This window comes from Callithrix jacchus, chromosome 3, assembly GCF_049354715.1.
Source record: "Callithrix jacchus isolate 240 chromosome 3, calJac240_pri, whole genome shotgun sequence".
Taxonomy (NCBI): domain Eukaryota; kingdom Metazoa; phylum Chordata; class Mammalia; order Primates; family Cebidae; genus Callithrix; species Callithrix jacchus.
This window is the reverse complement of record NC_133504.1, coordinates 99,226,716-99,247,935: the sequence shown is the minus strand read 5'-3', so window position 1 is coordinate 99,247,935 and position 21,220 is coordinate 99,226,716. Positions and strand designations below refer to the sequence as shown.

Below are 21,220 nucleotides of genomic sequence, written 5' to 3'. Positions count from 1 at the left end.
TTCTAAGTAAGAGACTTCTTATTATCAGCTGTTTTCAGTATTTGCAATCTCTGAACATACTCCTGCTGTTTTAATAGAGATGACAAACATTATTTTACTTTATTCTTTCATAGTAGTATCTTGAATAGATTTTTACCTTTTTATCTAGAGTTATCAAATGTTCCACAGAAGTAGTATGTTTCTTTTGCAAGCTGAATTCATTATTATTATTTTTGACCTCCTTTGCTTTTTTTCATATTGTTTGCCTCTTTTAGTGAATTGTTCATGAGGGCTTAGCACTGGTGCTCATTATGAACTACCGAAGATTTCGTTTTTACCAAAGATAGCATTTGAAGAATATAGGAGATTCTTAACTAAAGCATCAATTAAAAAGACATCGACAATTCCTGATGAGTTGAGACTCCTGGATTGCCATAGGATTGTTGTGGCCTCCTAAATCTGTATCTTTACATGCATTCTCTAAAAGTCCACACAGATCAACAAAGAGATAAAATAAAACCAATTAACCATAATCTGTGTCTTCAGTATGAGGAGATAAATAAATAACCAAATATAGTCTACACAACTTCAGAGACCTCTGCAGGGAGAGTTAAAACTGCAGAGACTACATGGACAAGAGGAGAGGGAAATGGGGAACCAGGAGCCAAACGGGAGAGGGAAATAGCACACAGTGAAAATTACCGTTAGACAGAAGAATTCCTACACTAGTAGGAAAATAGTACGATCTGGTCTTGGATTAGATTCTAACACTGGCTACTCAAAAGTACATGGGATTCCAGGTGACAGGTCAGAAAAGTACCATTTTGGGGATGGAGTTGTTACCCTTTAATACCTGGTACTGAAAAGAAAGAAGCAAGAGGGAGAAATGAAGTGTTCTGTAGAAATAAGAAAACCGCAAAATCAGAAGACACACTAACTACCCCACTTTGGCCTCAGTTCAGAAGAGGGAGCATTTTGAACTAAAAATCCTATATACGTATTCCAAATTGTTGCCCTTACTACATATAATTTTTATTGCTGGTCAAGGAAAATAAAAAACTATACACTGAACAGGAGATTTCAGATAAGATACATACAAAGGTGCTACAAAGAAGAAAGCAGAAAATAAGAATCAAAACATTTTAGCTATTAAAAATTTTCCATGCTCGCTTTGGCAGCATATATACTAAAATTTGAATGATACAGAGAAGATTAGCATGGCCCCTGTGCAAGGATGACACGCAAATTTGCGAAGTGTTTCATAGTTTTTTTTAAAGAAAAAAAATTTCCAGCTAAGCCATTCATGAGTCAGTTATCATTAACAGAACACCATGACCTATATTAAATATTCTTAAATAAGCCTTTGCGCATAAGAAGAGAAGAAACCTTCAAGTTATGCATTCAGAAACATAGAACCAAAATAAACACCAGGAAGAAGTGTAATTAGAGTTGACCAGAAGAAATTGAAGAAAATCCAAAATCGTTGTAAAAATTAAGACTAAATTTCAAGGTGCCCAAGGAAGACTAGAGGTGATTGAAAATTTAATAAGGGGCATTGAGGAAAGGGATGAAAACAGGCAAATGAGAAGATAAAGGATCAGAAAAAAGATTATAATACAGAAGATATTCAAAGAGATCCAACATACATTCAACTAGAATTTTTAAGAAGGAAAACAAATGGTGAAACAGAGGTAGTATTTAAAAATATAAGCTTTCTGTAAGTAAAGGAAGACCAGAATCTGTTTATTGAAAGGACCTCCTATATGCTTGTGAAAATTGACCCGAAACAGTCAACTCAAAGACATAGTGTAGGAAAACTTGTATACTTTAAAGAGAAAATCAAATACAGAGGTAAAAATCCTCGAGGTCTCCATTCAAAAATAATATTTAAAATGGAAAGAAAGGCCAGGCATGGTGATCCACTCCTGTAATCTCAGCGTCTTTGGGAGGCCAACGTGGGTGGATCGTTTGAGGTCAGGAGACCAGCCTGGCCACTATGGTGAAACCTCATCTCTACTAAAAATAAAAAACAGCTGAATGTGGCTATACACTCCTGTAATCCTAGCTACTTGGCAGGCTGAGGCATGAGAATTGCTTGAGCCTGGGAGGTGGAGGTTGCAGTGAGCAGAGATTGCACAACTGCACTTCAGCCTGGGCAGTAGAGTGAGACGCTATCTCAAATTAAAAAGAAAAAGGAAAGAAAGTCAGATTGACATCAGACTTCCACAGAGCAATACAGAATTTAACACCGGGGAAGTAACTGAAGGAATAAGAACTTTATATTGAACCAAGCTGTCCAGCAAAAATCAAAGCTATAGAAAAATCCTGTTAAACATAGAAAAACCCAGGGAATACTGTACTCTTAGCCTTCCAGAAGCAGCTTCTAAAATTTGCACTGTTTAATACAGTAGTTGCTCTTCAACATGGCTGCTGAGCATTTGAAATGAAGCTAGTCTAAATTGAGTTGTGCTGTAAGTCTAAAAAGCATACCAGTTTCAAAGACTTAGTACAAATAAAAAGTGTAAAATAGACATTAATAGTTTAAAAATATTTATTACATATTAAATCTTTTTATTGTAGCATGGGCTCTTCGGTACATGTGCACTTCCTGCATCCTGCATAGGTACATATATGCTATGGTGGTTTGCGGTCTCCATCCCGCCCGACCCCCTCCCCCTGGACCCATTGCCAACATCAGGCATTTCTCCATTTCTCCCATCCTCCCCACCTGCCCCCGCCCCACCACCACTGTCGCTCCACTCCCCCACCTAGCCCTGTGAGTGTTGTTCCCTTTCCTGTGTCCAAGTGTTCTAATTATTCATCACCTGCCTATAAGTGAAAACATGTGTTGTTTGGTTTTCTGTTCTTGTGTCAGTTTGCTGAGAATGATGGTTTCTAGGTTCATCCATGTCTCTACAAAGGACACAAACTTGTCGTTTTTTATGGCTGCATAGTATTCCATGGTGTATATATGCCACATTTTCTTTGTCCATTCTATCATCGATGGGCATTTTGGTTGGTTCCAGGTCTTTGGTCTCATAAACAGCGCCACAGTGAACATACATGTGCATGTGTCTTTATAATAGAATGATTTATAATCCTTTGGGTATATACCCAGTAATGGGATTGCTGGGTCAAATGCAATTTCTATTTCTAGGTCCTTGAGGAATCGTGACATTGTCTTCCATAATGGTTGAACTAATTTACACTCCCACCAACAGTGTAAAAGTGTTCCTATTTCTCCACATCCTCTCCAGCATCTGTTGTCTCCAGATTTTTTAATGATCACCATTCTAACTGGCATGAGATGGTATCTCAATGTGGTTTTGATTTGAATTTCTCTAATGACCAATGGTGATGAGCATTTTTTCTTTTTTTTTTAATTAATTTATTTTTTTATTGCATTTTAGGTTTTGGGGTACATGTGAAGAACATGCAAGATAGTTGCATAGGTACACACATGGCAGTGTGATTTGCTGCCTTCCTCCCCTTCACCTATATCTGGCATTTCTCCCCATGGTATCTCTCCCCAACTCCACACCCCCCACTGTCCCTCCCCTATTCCCCCCAACAGACCCCAGTGTGTAGTGCTCCCTCCCTGTGTCCATGTGTTCTCATTGTTCAACACCCGCCTATGAGTGAGAACATGTGGTGTTTCATTTTCTGTTCTTGTGTCAGCTGGCTGAGAATGATGGTCTCTAGGTTCATCCATGTCCCTGTAAAGGACATGAACTCATCATTTTTGATTGCTGCATAATATTCCATGGTGTATATGTGCCACATTTTCCCTGTCCAGTCTATCATCGATGGGCATTTGGGTTGATTTCAGGTCTTTGCTATTGTAAACTGTGCTGCAATGAACATTCGTGTGCATGTGTCCTTATAGTAGAACGATTTATAATCCTTTGGTTATATACCCAGTAATGGGATTGCTGGGTCAAATGGAATTTCTATTTCTAGGTCCTTGAGGAATCACCACACTGTCTTCCACAATGGTTGAACTAATTTACACTCCCACCAGCAGTGTAGAAGTGTTCCTATTTCACCACATCCTCTCCAGCATCTGTTGTCTCCAGATTTTTTAATGATTGCCATTGTAACTGGCATGAGATGGTATCTAATGTAGTTTTGATTTGCATTTCTCTAATGACCAGTGATGATGAGCATTTTTTCGTATGTTTGCTGGCCTCATATGTCTTCTTTTGTAAAGTGTCTGTTCATATCCTTTGCCCACTTTTGAATGGGCTTGTTGGTTTTTTTCTTGTAAATCTGTTTTAGTTCTTTGTAGATTCTGGATATCAGCCCTTTGTCAGATGGGTAAACTGCAAACATTTTTTCCCATTCAGTTGGTTGCCGATTCACTCTAATGACTGTTTCTTTTGCCATGCAGAAACTGTGGAGTTTGATTAGGTCCCATTTGTCTATTTTGGCTTTAGTTGCCAATGCTTTTGGTGTTTTGGTCATGAAGTCTTTGCCTACTCCTATGTCCTGAATGGTTTTGCCTATATTTTCTTCTAGGGTTTTTATGGCGTTAGGTCTTATGTTTAAGTCTTTAATCCATCTGGAGTTAATTTTAGTGTAAGGTGTCAGGAAGGGGTCTAGTTTCTGCTTTCTGCACATAGCTAGCCAGTTTTCCCAACACCATTTATTTAACATGGAATCTTTTCCCATTGCTTATTTCTGTCAGGTTTGTCAAAGATTGTGTGGTTGAGATTAGGGATGAGCATTTTTTCATGTTTCTTGGCCGCATATTTGTCTTCTTTTTTTTTTTTATTTATTTTTTTTTTTGGAAGGGAGGGATGAAGGAAGGGAGGAAGGGGGGAGGGAGGGAGGGAGGGAGGGAAGGAAAGGGAAGGAATTCAAGCAATGAGAGAGACATTGCCGACCTGGATCTAGACATTTACAAGTTGATTTCTTTTTTTTTTTTTTTTGAGTGAAGGAAAGAAGAAAAAAATGAGTAAAGGAGAGGAAGAAAGAGGAAGAGAAGGAGGGAGAGTGAGTGGAAATATTGCTTTATTCTTAAAAAAAAATGGGTATTAATAATGGCCAATCAATGTTTTATTTAAACCTATGAGTACGTGTGATGTGGTATTGACGAGAATGTTTGTGTATTTGAAGTGGGGAGCTCTATAAATATTTATTAAGTTTACTTGTTCCGGATCTGAGTTCGAGTCCTTGATATCCTTATTAATTTTCTGTCCCATTGTGTCTGAGTCTCTATGTATCTGGGTGTTAGGATCATTAGCTCTTGTTGTATTGATCCTTTTACCACTATATCTTTGTTGCTTTAAAATCTATTTTATCTGATACGAGAATTGCAACTCCTGCTTTTTATTTATTTATTTTTGCTCTCCATTTGGTTGGTAAATCTTTCTCCATCCCTTTGTTTTGAGACTTTGTGTATCCTTGCCTGTGAAACAGGTCTGGATGTAACATGCCGTTGGGTTTTGGCTGTGTCTTTTGATTGGGGGATTTAGTCGATTTAAATTTAGGGTTACTGCCCTTTGATGTTAACTGGCTGTTTTATCCATTCGTTGGTGTAAATTCTTCTTTATGTTGGTGCTCTTTACTTTTTGGTATATTTTTAGAAGGGCTGATACTGGTTGTTTCTTTCTGTGTGTAATGCTTCTTTCAGAAGCTCTTGTAAAGCAGGCCTGGTGGTAATAAAATCTCTGAGTTCTTGCTTGTTCATAAAAGATTTTATTTTTCCTTCAGTTGTGAAGCTTAGTTTGGCTGGATATGAAATTCTGGGCTGAAGGTTCTATTCTTTGAGGATGTTGAATATTGGCCCCCACTCTCTTCTGGCTTATAGAGTTTCTGCTGAGAGATCTGCTGTAAGTCTGATTGGCTTGCCTTTGTGAGTAACCTGACCTTTCTCTCTGGCTGCCCTTAGTATTTTCTCCTTCATTTCAGCCCTAGTGAATCTAACGATTATGTGCCTTGGGGTTGCTCTTCTTGAGGAATATCTTTGTGGTGTTCTCTGTATTACCTGGGGTTGAATATTGACCTGCTTTGCTAGTTTGGGAAAATTTTCCTGAATAATTTCCTGAAGGGTATTTTCCATCTTGGATTCATTCTCTCCGTCGCATTCAGGTACACCTATCAAACGTAGATTTGGTCTTTTCACATTGTCCCACATTTCTTGGAGACTTTGCTCATTCCTTTTTACCCTTTTTGCTCTAATCTTTTCTTCGCGTTTTATTTCATTAAGTTGGACTTTGAACTCTGATATCCCTTCTTCTGCTTGAACAATTCGAGTGTTTAAACCTGTGCAAACTTCTCGGAGTTCCTGTATTGTATTCTTCAGTTGCATTATTTCACTCATACTCCTCTCTAAGTTGTCTATTCTCAATAGGATTTCATCAAACTTTTTTTCAAAGTTCCTAGTTTCTTTACGTTGGGCTACAACATGTTCTTTTAACTCACTGAAGTTTGTTATTATCCATTCCCTGAAGCGATATTCTAGCATTGGGCTGCGCTCGTTCTCCATCAAGCCTTGTTCCATTGTTGATGTGGAACTGTGATCATCTTTAGAGGGAGAGGCGTTCTGACTTTGAGTATTCTCAGCTTTTTTACGCTGGTTTCTTCCCGTCATTGTAAGTTTATCCTCCTGTGGTCTTTGAATTTACCAACTTTCAGATTAGGTCTCTTGAGTGGACGTCCAGGTTGTTAGTTCCCAGGGCCAGAGCAGCGGCGTTAAAACTGATAGTGCTTTTCTGCCCAGGATTCTCTTGTCTGGCTTCCTTCTTGTGTCCGTAGTGGGCGACTCCGCCTTCCCGGGGCTCCAAACCTCGGTCAGAAGGGGAGCCGATGCCGTTTACTCTGCGCCTCTGCGCCGAGCGCTGCCGCACCGAGGTGCCGTCACAGCCGCTGCGCCGGGCTCTGGTGTTGTGCTATATTTGTCTTCTTTTGAAAAGTGTTTGTACGTATTAAATCTTATTTAAAATTTTGTGAAATATTTACAAATGCTTTGTTTGTACTGAAGCTTTATAAGCCAGCATTTCTTGTATTGTGGTAGTAACTGATCAAAGTGTTTTTTTTTTTTTTTTCCGACAGAGTTTCACTCTTGTTGCCCAGGCTGGAACACAGTGGCGTAATCTCACCGCATCCTCCACCTCCTGGGTTCAAACGGTTCTCCTGCCTCAGCATCCCAAGTAGCTGGGATTATAGGCATGTGCCACCACACCCAGCAAATTTTTTGTATTTTTAGTAGAGACGGGGTTTCTCCATATTGGTCAGGCCAGTCTCGAATTCTCGACCTCACATGATCCGCCTGCCTTGGCCTCCCAAAGTTCTGGGATTATCGGTGTGAGCCACTGCACCCAGCCCAAAGTCCTTTTAAGACTTGGGCCAGTCAGTGTGATATGATGGAAAATGCAGCGTAGAAGAAAATAATAAGTAAATATAATACAATAAACCTTATAATATGTAATATAAATATAATAGGGTTATTCAGTACAGGAAGAGAACTTTAAAAAAAAATTTAAGTCTGGGATACATGTGTAGGGTGTGCAGGTTTGTTACATATGCAGGTAAATATGTGCCATGGTGGTTTGCTGCATCTGTCAACACATCACCTAGGTTAAAGCCCCACATGTATTAGCTGTTTATCCTGATGCTCTCCCTCCCCATACCACCCTAACAAACCCCACTGTGTGTTGTTCCCCTCCCCGTGTCTATGTGTTTTCTTTTTTCAGCTCCCACTTAGGAGTGTTTGGGCTGCTGTTCTCATGATAGTTTGCTGAGGATAATGGCCTCCTGCTACATCCATGTTTCTGCAGAGGACATAATCTCATTCCTTTTTATGGCTGCATAGTATTCCAATGATGTATATGTACTACATTTCCAGTCTATCATTGATGGGCATTTGGGTTGGTTCCATGTCTTTGCTGTTGTGAATAGTGCTGCAGTGAACATACACATGAATGTATCTTTATAATAGAATAACTTATATTCTTTTGGGTATATACCTAGTAATGGGATTGCTGGGTCAAATGGCATTTCTGGTTCTAGATCTTTGAGGAATTGCCACACTGTCTTCCACAATGGTTGAACTAATTTACATTCCCACCAGCCATGTAAAAGTGTTCCTATTTCTCCACAGCCTCATCAGCATCTGTTATTTCTTGACTTTTTAGTAATCACCATTCTGACTGGTATGAGTTGGTATCTCATTGTGGTTTTGATTTGCTTTTATCTAATGGTGAGTGATGTTGAGCTTTCTTTCATGTTTGTTGGCCCTATAATTGTCTTCTTTTGAGAAGTATTTGTTCATGTCCTTTGCGCACTTTTTAATGGGGTTGTTTTTTTCTTGTAAGTTCATTTGACGTTCCTTGTAGATTCTGAATATTAGACCTTTGTCAGATGGATAGATTGCAAAAATTTCCTCCCATTCTATAGGTTGTCTGTTAACTCTGATGATAGCTAGCCAGTTTTCCCAGTACCATTTATTAAATAGGGAATCCTTCCCCCATTGCTACTTTTTTGTCAGGTTTGTTGAAGAGCAGATGATTGTAGATGCAATCTTATTTCTGAGATCTCTATTCTGTTCTATAGGTTTATATGTCTGTTTTTGTACCAGTACCATGGTTTTGGTTACTATAGCCTTGTAGTATAGTTTGAAGTTGGGTAGTGTGATGCCACTAGCTTTGTTCTTTTTTCTTACAGTTGTCTTGGCTATACAGTCTCTTTTTTGGTTCCATATGAATTTTAAAGTAGGTTTTTCTAATTTTGTGAACAAGGTCAATGGTAGTTTAATGGGAATAATATTGAATCTATAAATTACTTTGGGCAGTATGGTCATTTTCATGATAATTGATTCTTCCTATTCATGAGCATGGAGGGTTTTTCCATTTTTTATGTCCTCCCTGATTTTCTTGAGTGGTCATTTGTAGTTTGGTAGAGAACATTTTTAAAGGAATCTTAGGTTCATAAAGGCGACATAAAGGATCTAAGATATGTTCTGTGTGTTTAATCTAAAGCAGAAAGGAGAAAACAGTGTATATTCAAATACATTCTTACCTTGAAGTTTATAGGAGTGGGAGCATGGAAAGGCTTGAATGTCATTCGGAGAGTGAGAAACACCATCTTAAAATCAAATCTCTCACAAGCCATGAGATTAGTAACAGAAGCCAGAAATTTAACAGTGATACTAGGTACTGTCTGCCCTCTGATATGCTTTGAAGCACTGTACTTTATAAAAGGCAAAAAGGACTCTCATGATGTGCAGTTGCCAGAAGGATACAAATCTCCATTGGTATTTGCAGTTAGTGATTGAAGCCTTGGAGGAAGATCTGGGTTTGCTAACATTAGCTAATGAATGTTACCATTTTTGCATCTTAAGTTTGCTACATTTGAAAAATTTTCTATGTTCCTAACACAGAGTAAATGTGTAAGAGAGAAATGTGATTTGAAATGATGCTGTATGCCAAATACATACTGAAGATTTGCCGCTCTCAGTATTTATAGTACCAGTACTGATTTACTATCACTAAAGACTACCCTTTAAATTATACTTGAGGAAGAAGAGATGAGTTTGTTCCTGCTGTGTCTTTCTTTTTTTGAGATGGAGCTTTGCCCTTGTTGCCCAGGCTGGAGTGCAATGGCATGATCTTGGCTCACCACAACCTCTACCTTCTGGGTTCAAGTGATTCTCCTGCCTCAACTTCCCAAGTAGCTGGGATTGCAGGCATGCGTCACCATGCCTGACTAATTTTGTATTTTTAGTAGAGACAGAGTTTCTCCATATTGGTCAGGCTGGTTTTGAACTCCCAACCTCAGGTGATCCACCCACCTTGGCCTCCCAAAGTCCTGGGATTACAGGTGTGAGCCACCGTGCCCAGCCTGCTGTGTCTTTTTGACGTTATTTTTCATCAGGGTTCCATGTCACTGTACCTATAGCCAGCTTAGTCTGTGGACATACACCTGATTGAAGTTAATTGGCTTCTCTAATCATATAAGCAGTAACCCAGTGTGTCAGTCCATTTGTGCTGTTATAAGAGAATAGCACACACCAGGTAAATTATAAATAGTAGAGATTTATATTTCTCCCTGTTCTGGAGACTGAGAAGTCCAAGATCAAGGTACTGGTAGGTTCAGAGTCTGGTGACATGCCATACCTCATTGCTGGCACCTTATTACTGCATTTTCACATGACAGGTGGCAGAAGGGAAGGAGATCCAGAGAGCAAGGCAGCTCTCTGAAGCCTCTTTTATAATGGCATTAATCCATTAATCCAAAGCCTCACCTTTTACTGCAGTCATATTGGGGATGAAGTTTTAGTACATGACTTTTGGGTGGGACACAACATTCAAACCACAGCACCCAGTATGTCCTGAATGTGTTCAAGATTATAAGTCATGTAAATTGGCATTTTATTTGGTATAATGAGTTGGAAATGAATTAATATTAGTATCTGCATAAGAATTATGTATTCTCAACAGAATGCTAGTTTGATGTAAAAGAAAATAGCTTAAAGTAATAAATAGGTTAGACAAATGTGTTTTCATTATCTTCACTGTGTTTGTGGATGTTTGAATTTGAAATTAAAGGCAAGAGTAGTATCATGCTACTTTTTACTTCAATGGTACTTGACAGTCCAAGTGGGTTGTATTCCCTCTAGAAAGTTTTCTTACATTGTCTAAATGCTTTAATTTTTACCTCTTCCTTTTTAGATTTTCTGAGTATCCATTTGGCATTGTAAAACAAAGAAGGTTTCATCATTGGGTACCTTGGGAACTAGAATAAGAAATTTCTTGGAAATAATAAAATTTAGTCAATTTTTTTTAATGGAAGCTTCTTTGTAAAATATATATATTCGTGTTATCTGTTTGTCTAATACTGTGCTGTTACCTTACCATGCTGTTTTAATTATGGTAGCTTTATGGAGGAAATTTCCTATTATAAATCAATTTTTGAAAAAGTCTTATTGTTTTGATGGGTTTGTTACATCAGAAATTTTATAAATACTTTGTCATATTTCTGAAAAGTCCTATAGGAATTGTAATAAGTCATAAATTAATTTGGGGAGAATTGAAAATGTCTCAATATTTTGTCTGCCAATCTAAGGGCATGGATTGTATCTTCTGTTAATCTAGTCTTCTTTTTATGTCTCAGTAAGATTAGGTAGTTTGGTTCATATGCTTTCCATGCATTACTTTTAAAAAATATTGCTCCATATTTTGCATTTTTGTTGTTGGGTATGGATTTTTTTTCCTGTAATAACTTCTAAGTGATTTTTGTTAGAGATAAATGTGAAAGGTATCTAGATTTTTATATTTTGTTTTTTTTTTTTTTTATGAGGAGAGGGTCTTTTTATTTTTATTTATCTTTTTTTATTGCATTTTAGGTGTTGGGGTACATGTGAAGAACATGCAAGATTGTTGCATAGGTACACACATGGCAGTGTGATTTGCTGCCTTCCTCCCCATCGCCTATATCTGGCATTTCTCCCCATGGTATCTCTCCCCAACTCCACACCCCCCACTGTCCCTCCCCTACTTCCCCCCAACAGACCACAGTGTGTACTGCTCCCTTCCCTGTGTCCATGTGTTCTCATTGTTCAACACCCACCTATGAGTAAGAACATGCAGCGTTTGATTTTCTGCTCTTGTGTCAGTTTGCTGAGAATGATGGTTTCTAGGTTCGTCCATGTCCCTACAAAGGAAATGAACTCATCGTTTTTGATGGCTGCATAATATTCCATGGTGTATATGTGCCACATTTTCCCTGTCCAGTCTATCATCGATGGGCATTTGGGTTGATTCCAGGTCTTTGCTATTGTAAACTGTGCTGTAGTGAACATTCATATGCATGGGTCTTTATAGTAGAACGATTTATAATCCTTTAGATATATACCCACTAATGGGATTGCTGGGTCAAATGGAATTTCTATTTCTAGGTCCTTGAGGAATCGCGACACTGTCTTCCACAATGGTTGAACTAATTTACACTCCCACCAACAGTGTAAAAGTGAAATAGGAACAGTGTAAAAGTTCCTATTTCACCACATCCTCTCCAGCATCTGTTGTCTCCAGATTTTTTAATGATCGCCATTCTAACTGGCGTGAGATGGTATCTCAATGTTGTTTTGATTTGCATTTCTCTAATGACCAGTGACGATGAGCATTTTTTCATATGTTTGTTGGCCTCATGTATGTCTTCTTTTGTAAAGTGTCTGTTCATATCCTTTGCCCACTTTTGAATGGGCTTGTTTTTTTCTTGTAAATCTGTTTTAGCTCTTTGTAAATTCTGGATATCAGTTTTTTGTCAGATGGGTAAACTGCAAAAATTTTTTTCCATTCTGTTGGTTGCCAGTTCACTCTAATGACTGTTTCTTTTGCCATGCAGAAGCTGTAGAGTTTGATTAGGTCCCATTTGTCTATTTTGGCTTTAGTTGCCAATGCTTTTGGTGTTTTGGTCATGAAGTCTTTGCCTACTCCTATGTCCTGAATGGTTTTTATGGTGTTAGGTCTTATGTTTAAGTCTTTAATCCATCTGGAGTTAATTTTAGTGTAAGGTGTCAGGAAGGGGTCTAGTTTCTGCCTTCTGCACTTGGCTAGCCAGTTTTCTCAACACCATTTATTAAAAAGGGAATCCGTTCCCCATTGCATGTTTTTGTCAGGTTTGTCAAAGATTGGATGGTTGTAGATATGTTGTGTTGCCTCCGAGGCCTCTGTTCTGTTCCATTGGTCTGTATCTCTGTTTTGGTACCAATGCCATGCTGTTTTGATTACTGTAGCCTTGTAGTATAGTTTGAAGTCCGGTAGTGTGATGCCTCCTGTTTTGTTCTTTTTGCTTAGAATTGACTTGGCTATGCAGGCTCTCTTTTGGTTCCATAAGAAGTTTAAGGTGTTTTTTTCCAGTTCTGTGAAGAAGGTCATTGGTAGCTTGATGGGGATAGTGTTGAATCTGTAAATAACTTTGGGCTCTATGACCATTTTCACAATATTGATTCTTCCTAATCATGAACATGGAATGTTTCTTCATCTGTTTGTATCCTCCTCTTTTATTTTATTGAGCAGTGGTTTGTAGTTCTCCTTGAAGAGGTCCTTTACGTTCCTTGTTAGTTGTATTCCTAGGGTTTTATTCTCTTTGTAGCAATTGTGAATGGCAGTTCATTCTTGATTTGGCTCTCTCTAAGTCTGTTATTGGTGTATAGGAATGCTTGTGATTTTTGCACATTGATTTTGTATCCTGAAACTTTGCTGAAGTTGCTTATCAGTTTCCGGAGATTTTGGGCAGAGACGATGGGGCTTTCTAGATATAGAATCATATTGTCTGCAAATAGAGACAATTTGACTTCCTCCTTTCCTATTTGAATACCCTTTATTTCTTTTTCTTGCCTGATTGCTCTGGCTAGAACTTCCAGTACTATATAGAATAGGATTGGTGAGAGAGGGCATCCTTGTCTAGTGCCAGGTTTCAAAGGGAATGCTTCCAGTTTTTGCCCATTCAGTATGATATTGGCTGTTGGTTTGTCATAAAATAGCTTTTATTATTTTGAGATATGTTCCGTCAATACCTAGTTTACTGAGGGTTTTTAGCATAAAGGGCTGTTGAATTTTGTCAAAGGCCTTCTCTGCATCAATTGAGATAATCATGTGGTTTTTGTCTTTGGTTCTGTTTATGTGGTGAATTACGTTTATAGACTTGCATATGTTGAACCAGCCTTGCATCCCCGGGATGAGTCCTACTTGATCATGGTGGATAAGTTTTTTGATGTGCTGTTGCAATTGGCTTGCCAGTGTTTTACTGAAGATTTTTACATCGATGTTCACCATGGATACTGGCCTGAAGTTTTCTTTTCTTGTTGAGTCTCTTCCGGGTTTTTGTATCAGGATGATGTTGGTCTCATAAAATGATTTGGGAAGGATTTCCCTCTTTTTGGATTATTTTGGAATAGTTTCAGAAGTAATGGTATCAACTCCTCTTTGTATGTCTGGTAGAATTCGGCTGTGAACCCGTCTGGACCTGGGCTTTTTTTGGGTGGTAGGCTCTTAATTGCTGCCTCAACCTCAGACCTTGTTATTGGTCTATTCAGGGTTTCCACTTCTTTCTGGTTTAGGCTTGGGAGGAGGCAAGTGTCCAGGAATTTCATTTTTATATTTGTGTATGTATTCAGCCCCCTTCTGTTCTTAGTTAAAATAAAATTTTAGCTAGTTTTCTTAGGTTTTGCAATTAGACGATCTACAAAATCATACTTTTGTTTCCTCTTGCCTTATAACAAAAGGACAAAAAAAAAAAAAGCTGACTTACTGTATTGGGTTAAGCTTCCAGTGAAATAGTAAATAGCAGTGATATGGTTAGTACCATATTTTAGTTTCAAATACTAATGGTATGCCCCTTTTGATGTTTCGCCATTAAATAGAACATGTTGTGATTTTATGTGAAAGTTCTTTTTCATCTTAAGAAAATAATAAGGCTGCACACAGTGGCTCATGCCTGTAATCCCTGCACTTTGGGAGGGTGAGGCAGGAGGATTGCTTAAAGTGCAGAATTTGAGACTAGCCTGGAGACCTCATCTCTACCAAAGAGTGTGTGTGTGTGTGTGTGTGTGTGTGTGTGTGTGTCTACATGCCAGGCATGGTGGTGCCATGTGGAAGGCTGATGCTCAAGCATAGAAGTTTGAGGCTGCAGTGAGCTGTGATTGCGCTGCTGCACCTAGCCTAGGTGACAGAGCAAGACCCTGTCTCTGAAAGAAAAGAAGGGAAAATAATTAAAGAATAATTTCTTAAAAAAAAAAAAAGATTTTAAACCACATGTTTTTTGCCAAATTAATAAGTGTTGAAAGTAGTAAATCTCTACTGTTTTATTGCTAAATAAAATTACTTGTTGGGAGCATTAATAATAAGGTAACTTTTATATGAAGGAAAATACAACAAAGCTTTATAATATTGGAATTAAGGTAATTTAGTGTACTGATGAAGTATAGTATAATTTATATCCTCTTGTGTGTATTCAGGGACAAGTATTTATCTAATGAGAATTAGTATGTAAAGAATGATTGGAATTATTAATATGTGTATATATTAGAAAAATGATTATTAAAACATCTGACAGGATATTTTTAAATCTAGTAATATATAGCTTCAAAAGTTTTTAAATCTCATTCAATAAAGTATTGCTTTTGTCACCAGAAAATTGGTTATACTTCAAGGTCATATTATATCAGGCTTTTAAGTATATCTATATGCCTATAAATTAAAAAGCATTTATTTGTTAGTTTCAATTTATATTATTCAACTTTGGAACTGAACTTAATTGCTTATTATGTCTATTACTTTTAAAAAATGTAGTTTTACACAGATTCACATAAATTAATGATGTCAAATGAATTTTGGTATTTCAAGATTTAAAAATATATGAATAGAAAGTTTTATTTTTGTTTACTGTTTTTACTTTTATTCTTTGGAGAAATTTTTAATAAATTAGACCAAAATTTTTAAAATACTTGGCCTTAAAGACTGTTTTTATGGTCCTACAGGAGAAGAGACATGTAACCAGAAAGATAGGTAATTGAAGTAATTTCTTCTCCTTTGGGAAGAATTTTATATGAATCTTAATTCACACAAATCTGTTATTTATCCATTATATTAAATTGGAAGAGCTATTACACCATGGCAATTTATAAATAAAAACAAAGTTACTTCATTTTTTTGTTGTCACTTTTTTATGTACTATAATTTTCACTTTTTTTGACTCATGAACATATATGAATATGCATGACCAAATGCAAAATTGTTCAAATAGGATGAATAATGCAAATATTAAATACAAAATAGAGATTAAAAGATTAGCTCTTGGCTTGAAGTAGTCAAGGTAAGGGAAGGATAGCCAAGAAATGGAAATTATCCCAAATTAAAAAATAGTTTGTAGAAGCACATTAAAATTAGATTCTAGTTGAAGAAATACAGTTGTTAGAAATATATATTCTTAACTGAATATAAGATACTACATTGTTTTCTATTTGCTATACAAGAATATCTTGAAAATGCCATATTCTTAATTTTGTGTGGTTCATGGTCATTTTATTCTCTCTTAAATCTAATAATTGAAGAAATGTGAATATTTTGTTTTTAGTAAGGTGGGGTTCAGGTATAATTTTCTAGTGATATTTATATATATAAATATATACAATGGATTATATAATTAAGAGTTATTTATATAACTCAAATACTCTTAATTATATAACCCATTATATGTATGTATATATATATATAAACATATAAAATAAAGACTTAATTATATAATCCATTACATATATTTATATATATTATATCCATTAAGATTCTTAATTATAGAACCCATCATATATGTGTGTCTGTGTGTGTGTGTGTATGTGTATATATATATCATATATATATGATGGGTTATATAATTAACAGTCTTTGAGTTAACTTTTTAAAGAAGAAGTCCACTTACTAAGTGGACTCATTAGAATATCTGGTGAGTATTCAAATAGAATTGAGCTCATACTGTTGTGCTATGTCATACTGCTGTTAAATACTAAGTTTAACATTTAACATAAATGTTAAATACTTAGTTTAATGTTATATTGGGAGCATTTTATACAGTTATATCATACTCTGATGAGGTGAAATTTAGACTACACACCCCTCCATCTTCAGGTCTCATTCATTCATTTATTCAACACTTAGTATTTATTTAGGATGTATCAAACATTGTGCTATCTTCCGGTAATGACAGAAGCTTATTTCTTTTGTGTGGTGGAGACTGATAGATAAATGTTAAATTATAATTTGTCATAATAAGTGCTATCTTAGAGGAATATTGAGTGTCTACACTTGATCTTAGCAAGACGGCTGAGAAGCAATGAGGTACATTCAGCGTCTAATGGGACCACATGTTTACTGATCTTAAAGTAAAAATTGCAATGTCAATTCAAAAGGGAATAATCATAACATAATGAAGGGCAAAAGGAAATGATCTGACTCCAGTACTTAATTCGGCTTATTAAAAGTTCAAAGCTTTGATTTTTTGATTGAATTGGTTTTTTTAAAATTTGTTTTAGAAGACACAGAAGTACTGTATATAAAGCAATTACCCTGATAATATGCATGCTGATGTTCTTGGATCATATACCAGTCTCTGAATAACAAGTTCTAGATGTATTCCATCAAGTCCAGTAGCCACCAAGCCACATGTAGTTGTTGAGCATGTGAAAGGCAGCAAGTTGAAATTGAGATAAACTATAATCTCAAAGACTTACTGCAAAAATAAAATAAAATGATTTAATTTTTATATTGATCACATGTTATTAAACATTATTAAACTTAATTTTATCTGTTTCTTTTTACCTTTTTAAATATTGCTGCTAGAAAATATAAAGTTACATATGTAGCTCATATTTCCCTTGGACAGCAATGGCTCAGACAAATGCTTCTCAAATTTTAGGCTGCATAAAATTATTTGGAAAGCTTGTTAAATCATAGATACTTAGGCTCTATCCCCAGAGATTCTGATTCAGTAGTTTTGGGATGGGGCCCAGGAATTTGCATTTCTCATAATTTTCTAGAGGATGCCAATATGCTAATTTATGGATGGCGCTTTAAACCGTAAGGTTTTAACGTAGACAGTATCTTTTCAGTGGGTTGAAAAGAATACTGCCTAGGATGAATCAAAGGCAATACCAGTATTCACACAGTCTGTTATCTGGTCTAATCTGTAAGTAAGATTTGTCATACTGTCTAGAGGAATATAAATGTAAGCATTTTGCTAGGCCTCTGAAGAAAAAATGTGGAATTCTGTCAAAGACCCTAAGTATTTTTTAAAATAAGTATGTATTTGTTATTATTTCTTATAAAATAAAGAGAAAATAACTCCTTGCAAAATGAAAGAAAGACTGTCATTTCCAAGACAACAGAATTTACTTACATTCTAAACAAAGGAGGGGAAGAACATTCTAGGAAAAATCTTACCTATCTGTGAAGTTCCAATTGTGTGAAACATGGAAAGAGAGAGAGATCTTTTATCTAAAGTATTTGCTTTTTCCTAGATATTTTCTTGTCATGTGTATATATGATAAGTATATATGTATATTTATATGTGTGTGTGTTTGTGTTTTAATTGAAATAGGGTTTCGCTTTGTCACCCAGGCTGGAGTGCAGTAGTGGGATCCATGCTCACTGCAGCCTCAAATTATTGCACTCAAGCAGTCCTTCCACCTCAGCTTCCTGAATAGCTAGGATTGCAGGCATGCCTCACCATGTCCAGCTAGTTTATTTCTACTTTTTGTAGACATGGGGTCTCACTGTGTTGTCCAGGCTTGTCTCAAATTTCTGGCCTCAAGCAATCCTTCTGCTTCAGCCTCCCACACTATAGGGATAGAAGCATAAGCCACTGCAGTTGGCTTCATTTCTTATATTCTTAAAAACAATGAAGCAGGGGATGATGCAATTGGAATGAGGAGTAAGATGAGGCAGCAAGAAGAGTGACAGGAGGAGGAAGATAGAGGATGGTAAATAATGGAAAGCAGTGAGGACATAGATGATTTTACTAAAGTTGGCGAACAAGGCCTATGGTATCTTCTACTATGATTCTTGTAGACCTGTTTAGCTCACTATTCTCAGGGCCAGGGAAAGCATTTTAATGATAGTATTATCTAATTTTACAATTCATAAACACCTTACTAACCCAGTCTCCAGCTAATAATTCTGTTTCATCCTTAGCAAATACTCAGCCTTTATGAATAGGGAATCTTTCATCATTCTTCATGAGGGGATCTGTTTCATACTTTTATAGCCCTAAGGCTGGAAGATACTTTTTAATATTGATCCCTTATCTTCTTTCCTTCAGCTGCTGCTCATTGGTCTTATTTCTAGCTCCCGGATAAACATACAATGTGCTTTCTCCCTAACAAACCCTCTATAGTTGGAGATAACTGTCGTATTCCCTTATTTCCTCAGTTGACTCTCATGATGACAAGGAGACTGTAGTGTTGATATGAGATGGTAGAGCAGAAGTTGATACTATTTTTTCCTAAAATTTGTGTGGTATGTTTGTGTTCTTACTTGGAAATATTTGTTGGGAGGGCTAAGATGATCCTCTTCTAGGAGCAGTGGTGTATTAGTCAGGGTTCTTCAGGGAAATAGAACCAATAGAATGTGTGCGTTTGTACGTGTGTGTATGTGTATGTTTGTGTAGCTATAGATAGATAGATTCATAGATAGACAAACAGATATGGGCGGGAGGAGAGACATTTATTTAAGAAATTGGCTCATGCTTCTCCTTGGCATCACACAAAAAGAAAGGGAGAAAAAAAAAAAATTGGCTCATGCAGTTATGGGTGCTGCAAGTCCAAATCTGCAGTGTGGGTTGGCAGGTTGGAGACCTAAGGAAGAGCTAATGTTGCATTTCGAGTCTGAAGACTGTTAGCAGAATTTCCTCTTAATTGGGTAAGGTATGTTGTTTATTCAGTTCATCACCTGATAGGGCAGCCCCTGCCCCAGTGTCCCACATAAAGGGCAAATCTGCTTTACCCAAAACCTACCGATTTAAATGTTCATCTTATCCCAAAACAACCTTCACAGACAGAGACATCCAAAATAAAGTTTGGCCAAATGCCTAGGCAGTGTAGCCCAGCTAAACTGATAAAAAATTAACCATCAGAAGTGGAATATACATTTCTACATAAGTATCAAGATGGATTGTATTGTACAATAGTTATGTGTTGGAATAACTGCTAGGGAGGAATACCTTAGTATTAGAACTTTACACACAAGAAGCTACAATTGGGCCTGGTACCCGTAATGCCAGCACTTTGGGAGGCTGAGGCAGGAGTATCACTTGAGCCCCAGGAGTTCAAAACCAGCCTGGCCAACATAGTGAGACCTCATCTCTACCAAAAGAATTAAAACATTGGCCAGGCATGGTGGCAGGTGCCTGTGGTCTCATCTACCTGGGAGACCAAGGTGAGAGGATCACTTGGGTCCAGGAGGTTGAGTCTGTAGTGAACCATGATCATGCCACTGCATTCCAGCCTGAGCAACAGAGCAAGACCTTGTCTCAAGATAAAATAAATAAGAATCTATAATTGATTTTACTGAGGTTTTTTTATGAACATGACCTACCTTTTAATATTCATTGAAATAAACCTTACAAGGAGACTCCAAAAGGCAGAGAAATTGGGTTGTCGTTTTGTTTCTTAAGAGACATATAGATTCATAGTCTAGGTTTTATCACACAATATTCTGTGAGGAGAGTCCATTTTAGATGCTTACAATTTTCTTTTCCATGGTTAAGTGTTACACATCTTTTCATTGTACTAAAGGAGCAAGCAGAATGTTTTTATTTGGCTCATAATAACTTAGTTATGGATTGATCATCTTTTCATTCCAATGTGTGCATGTGGGAGGGATGATATAAAGGCAAGGCCATTTTCTGCAATGATGTCTGAAGGCTTAAAGAACATTTCTGCATACTTTTCCTTATGAAAAAACTATAATCCAAGAGCTCATTAGCTTCATGCAAAGTGAAGTTTAGTCTCTGCATGAGCTAGTGATTGGTAATTCTATGAAAAATTTCTATTCTTAATTTCAAAAGAAATCAAGATTACTTGATGAGAGAATCTTAAAATATAAGACAGTCTCTTTATAAACTCAATCCTCTTTTCTCTTAGGTGTAATTATAACTACTACAACATCAATACATGCAACTTGCCTCATCTTTAGTATTCCCATAGCAGTTTATACATCCCTCCAGTTGAACTTATGTCAGTGTGTATTCATTGTTTGAATATGCCTCATTCATGTCTTCTGCTATAACTATAAGAGCAGGGATGCAGTTCTATTCAACTAGCATTAATTGTGTACCACTATGCATTAGTTGGTAATCTTACCCTGGAGAGTTTAGTGGTCTACATAGATAACTAATATGTAAGTTTTAATACAGTATAATACATTGTATAATGGAGCCGATTGCAAAGTGTTATAGAAACAGAGAGATGGATTCAACTCACATTTTTAAGAGTCTTTCAAAGTGTCACAGAGAGGATGACATTTTATCCGGGTCCTAATGGGTAAATAGGCATTTTTATAGGCATACTGTTGTCCTTTTCTTTCTACCTAGCTTTTCTTCAAATCTTGGATAATACCAGTCATCTATTTTTTATAGCTTCTCAATACTGGTAGCCGTCAGCTGCTGGCCAAAAAATGACCCAGTGGTAGAGAATGTTGCTTTAAGAAATTTAGTGTCTGTAGTTTCAGCTGGTAGTGCTTTTACA

The 21,220-nt window shown here is 36.8% G+C and overlaps 1 protein-coding gene and 1 non-coding gene across 12 annotated transcripts in view; both read left to right on the top strand.

The window, feature by feature from the left end:
* Window positions 1-21,220, top strand: part of RAP1GDS1 (Rap1 GTPase-GDP dissociation stimulator 1) — a 210,267-nt gene that overhangs the window by 34,226 nt on the left and 154,821 nt on the right. The window lies entirely within an intron of this gene.
* Window positions 1,142-1,248, top strand: LOC118152481 (U6 spliceosomal RNA). Its single transcript, XR_004741241.1, has one exon. It is a non-coding gene; the product is annotated as a U6 spliceosomal RNA (small nuclear RNA).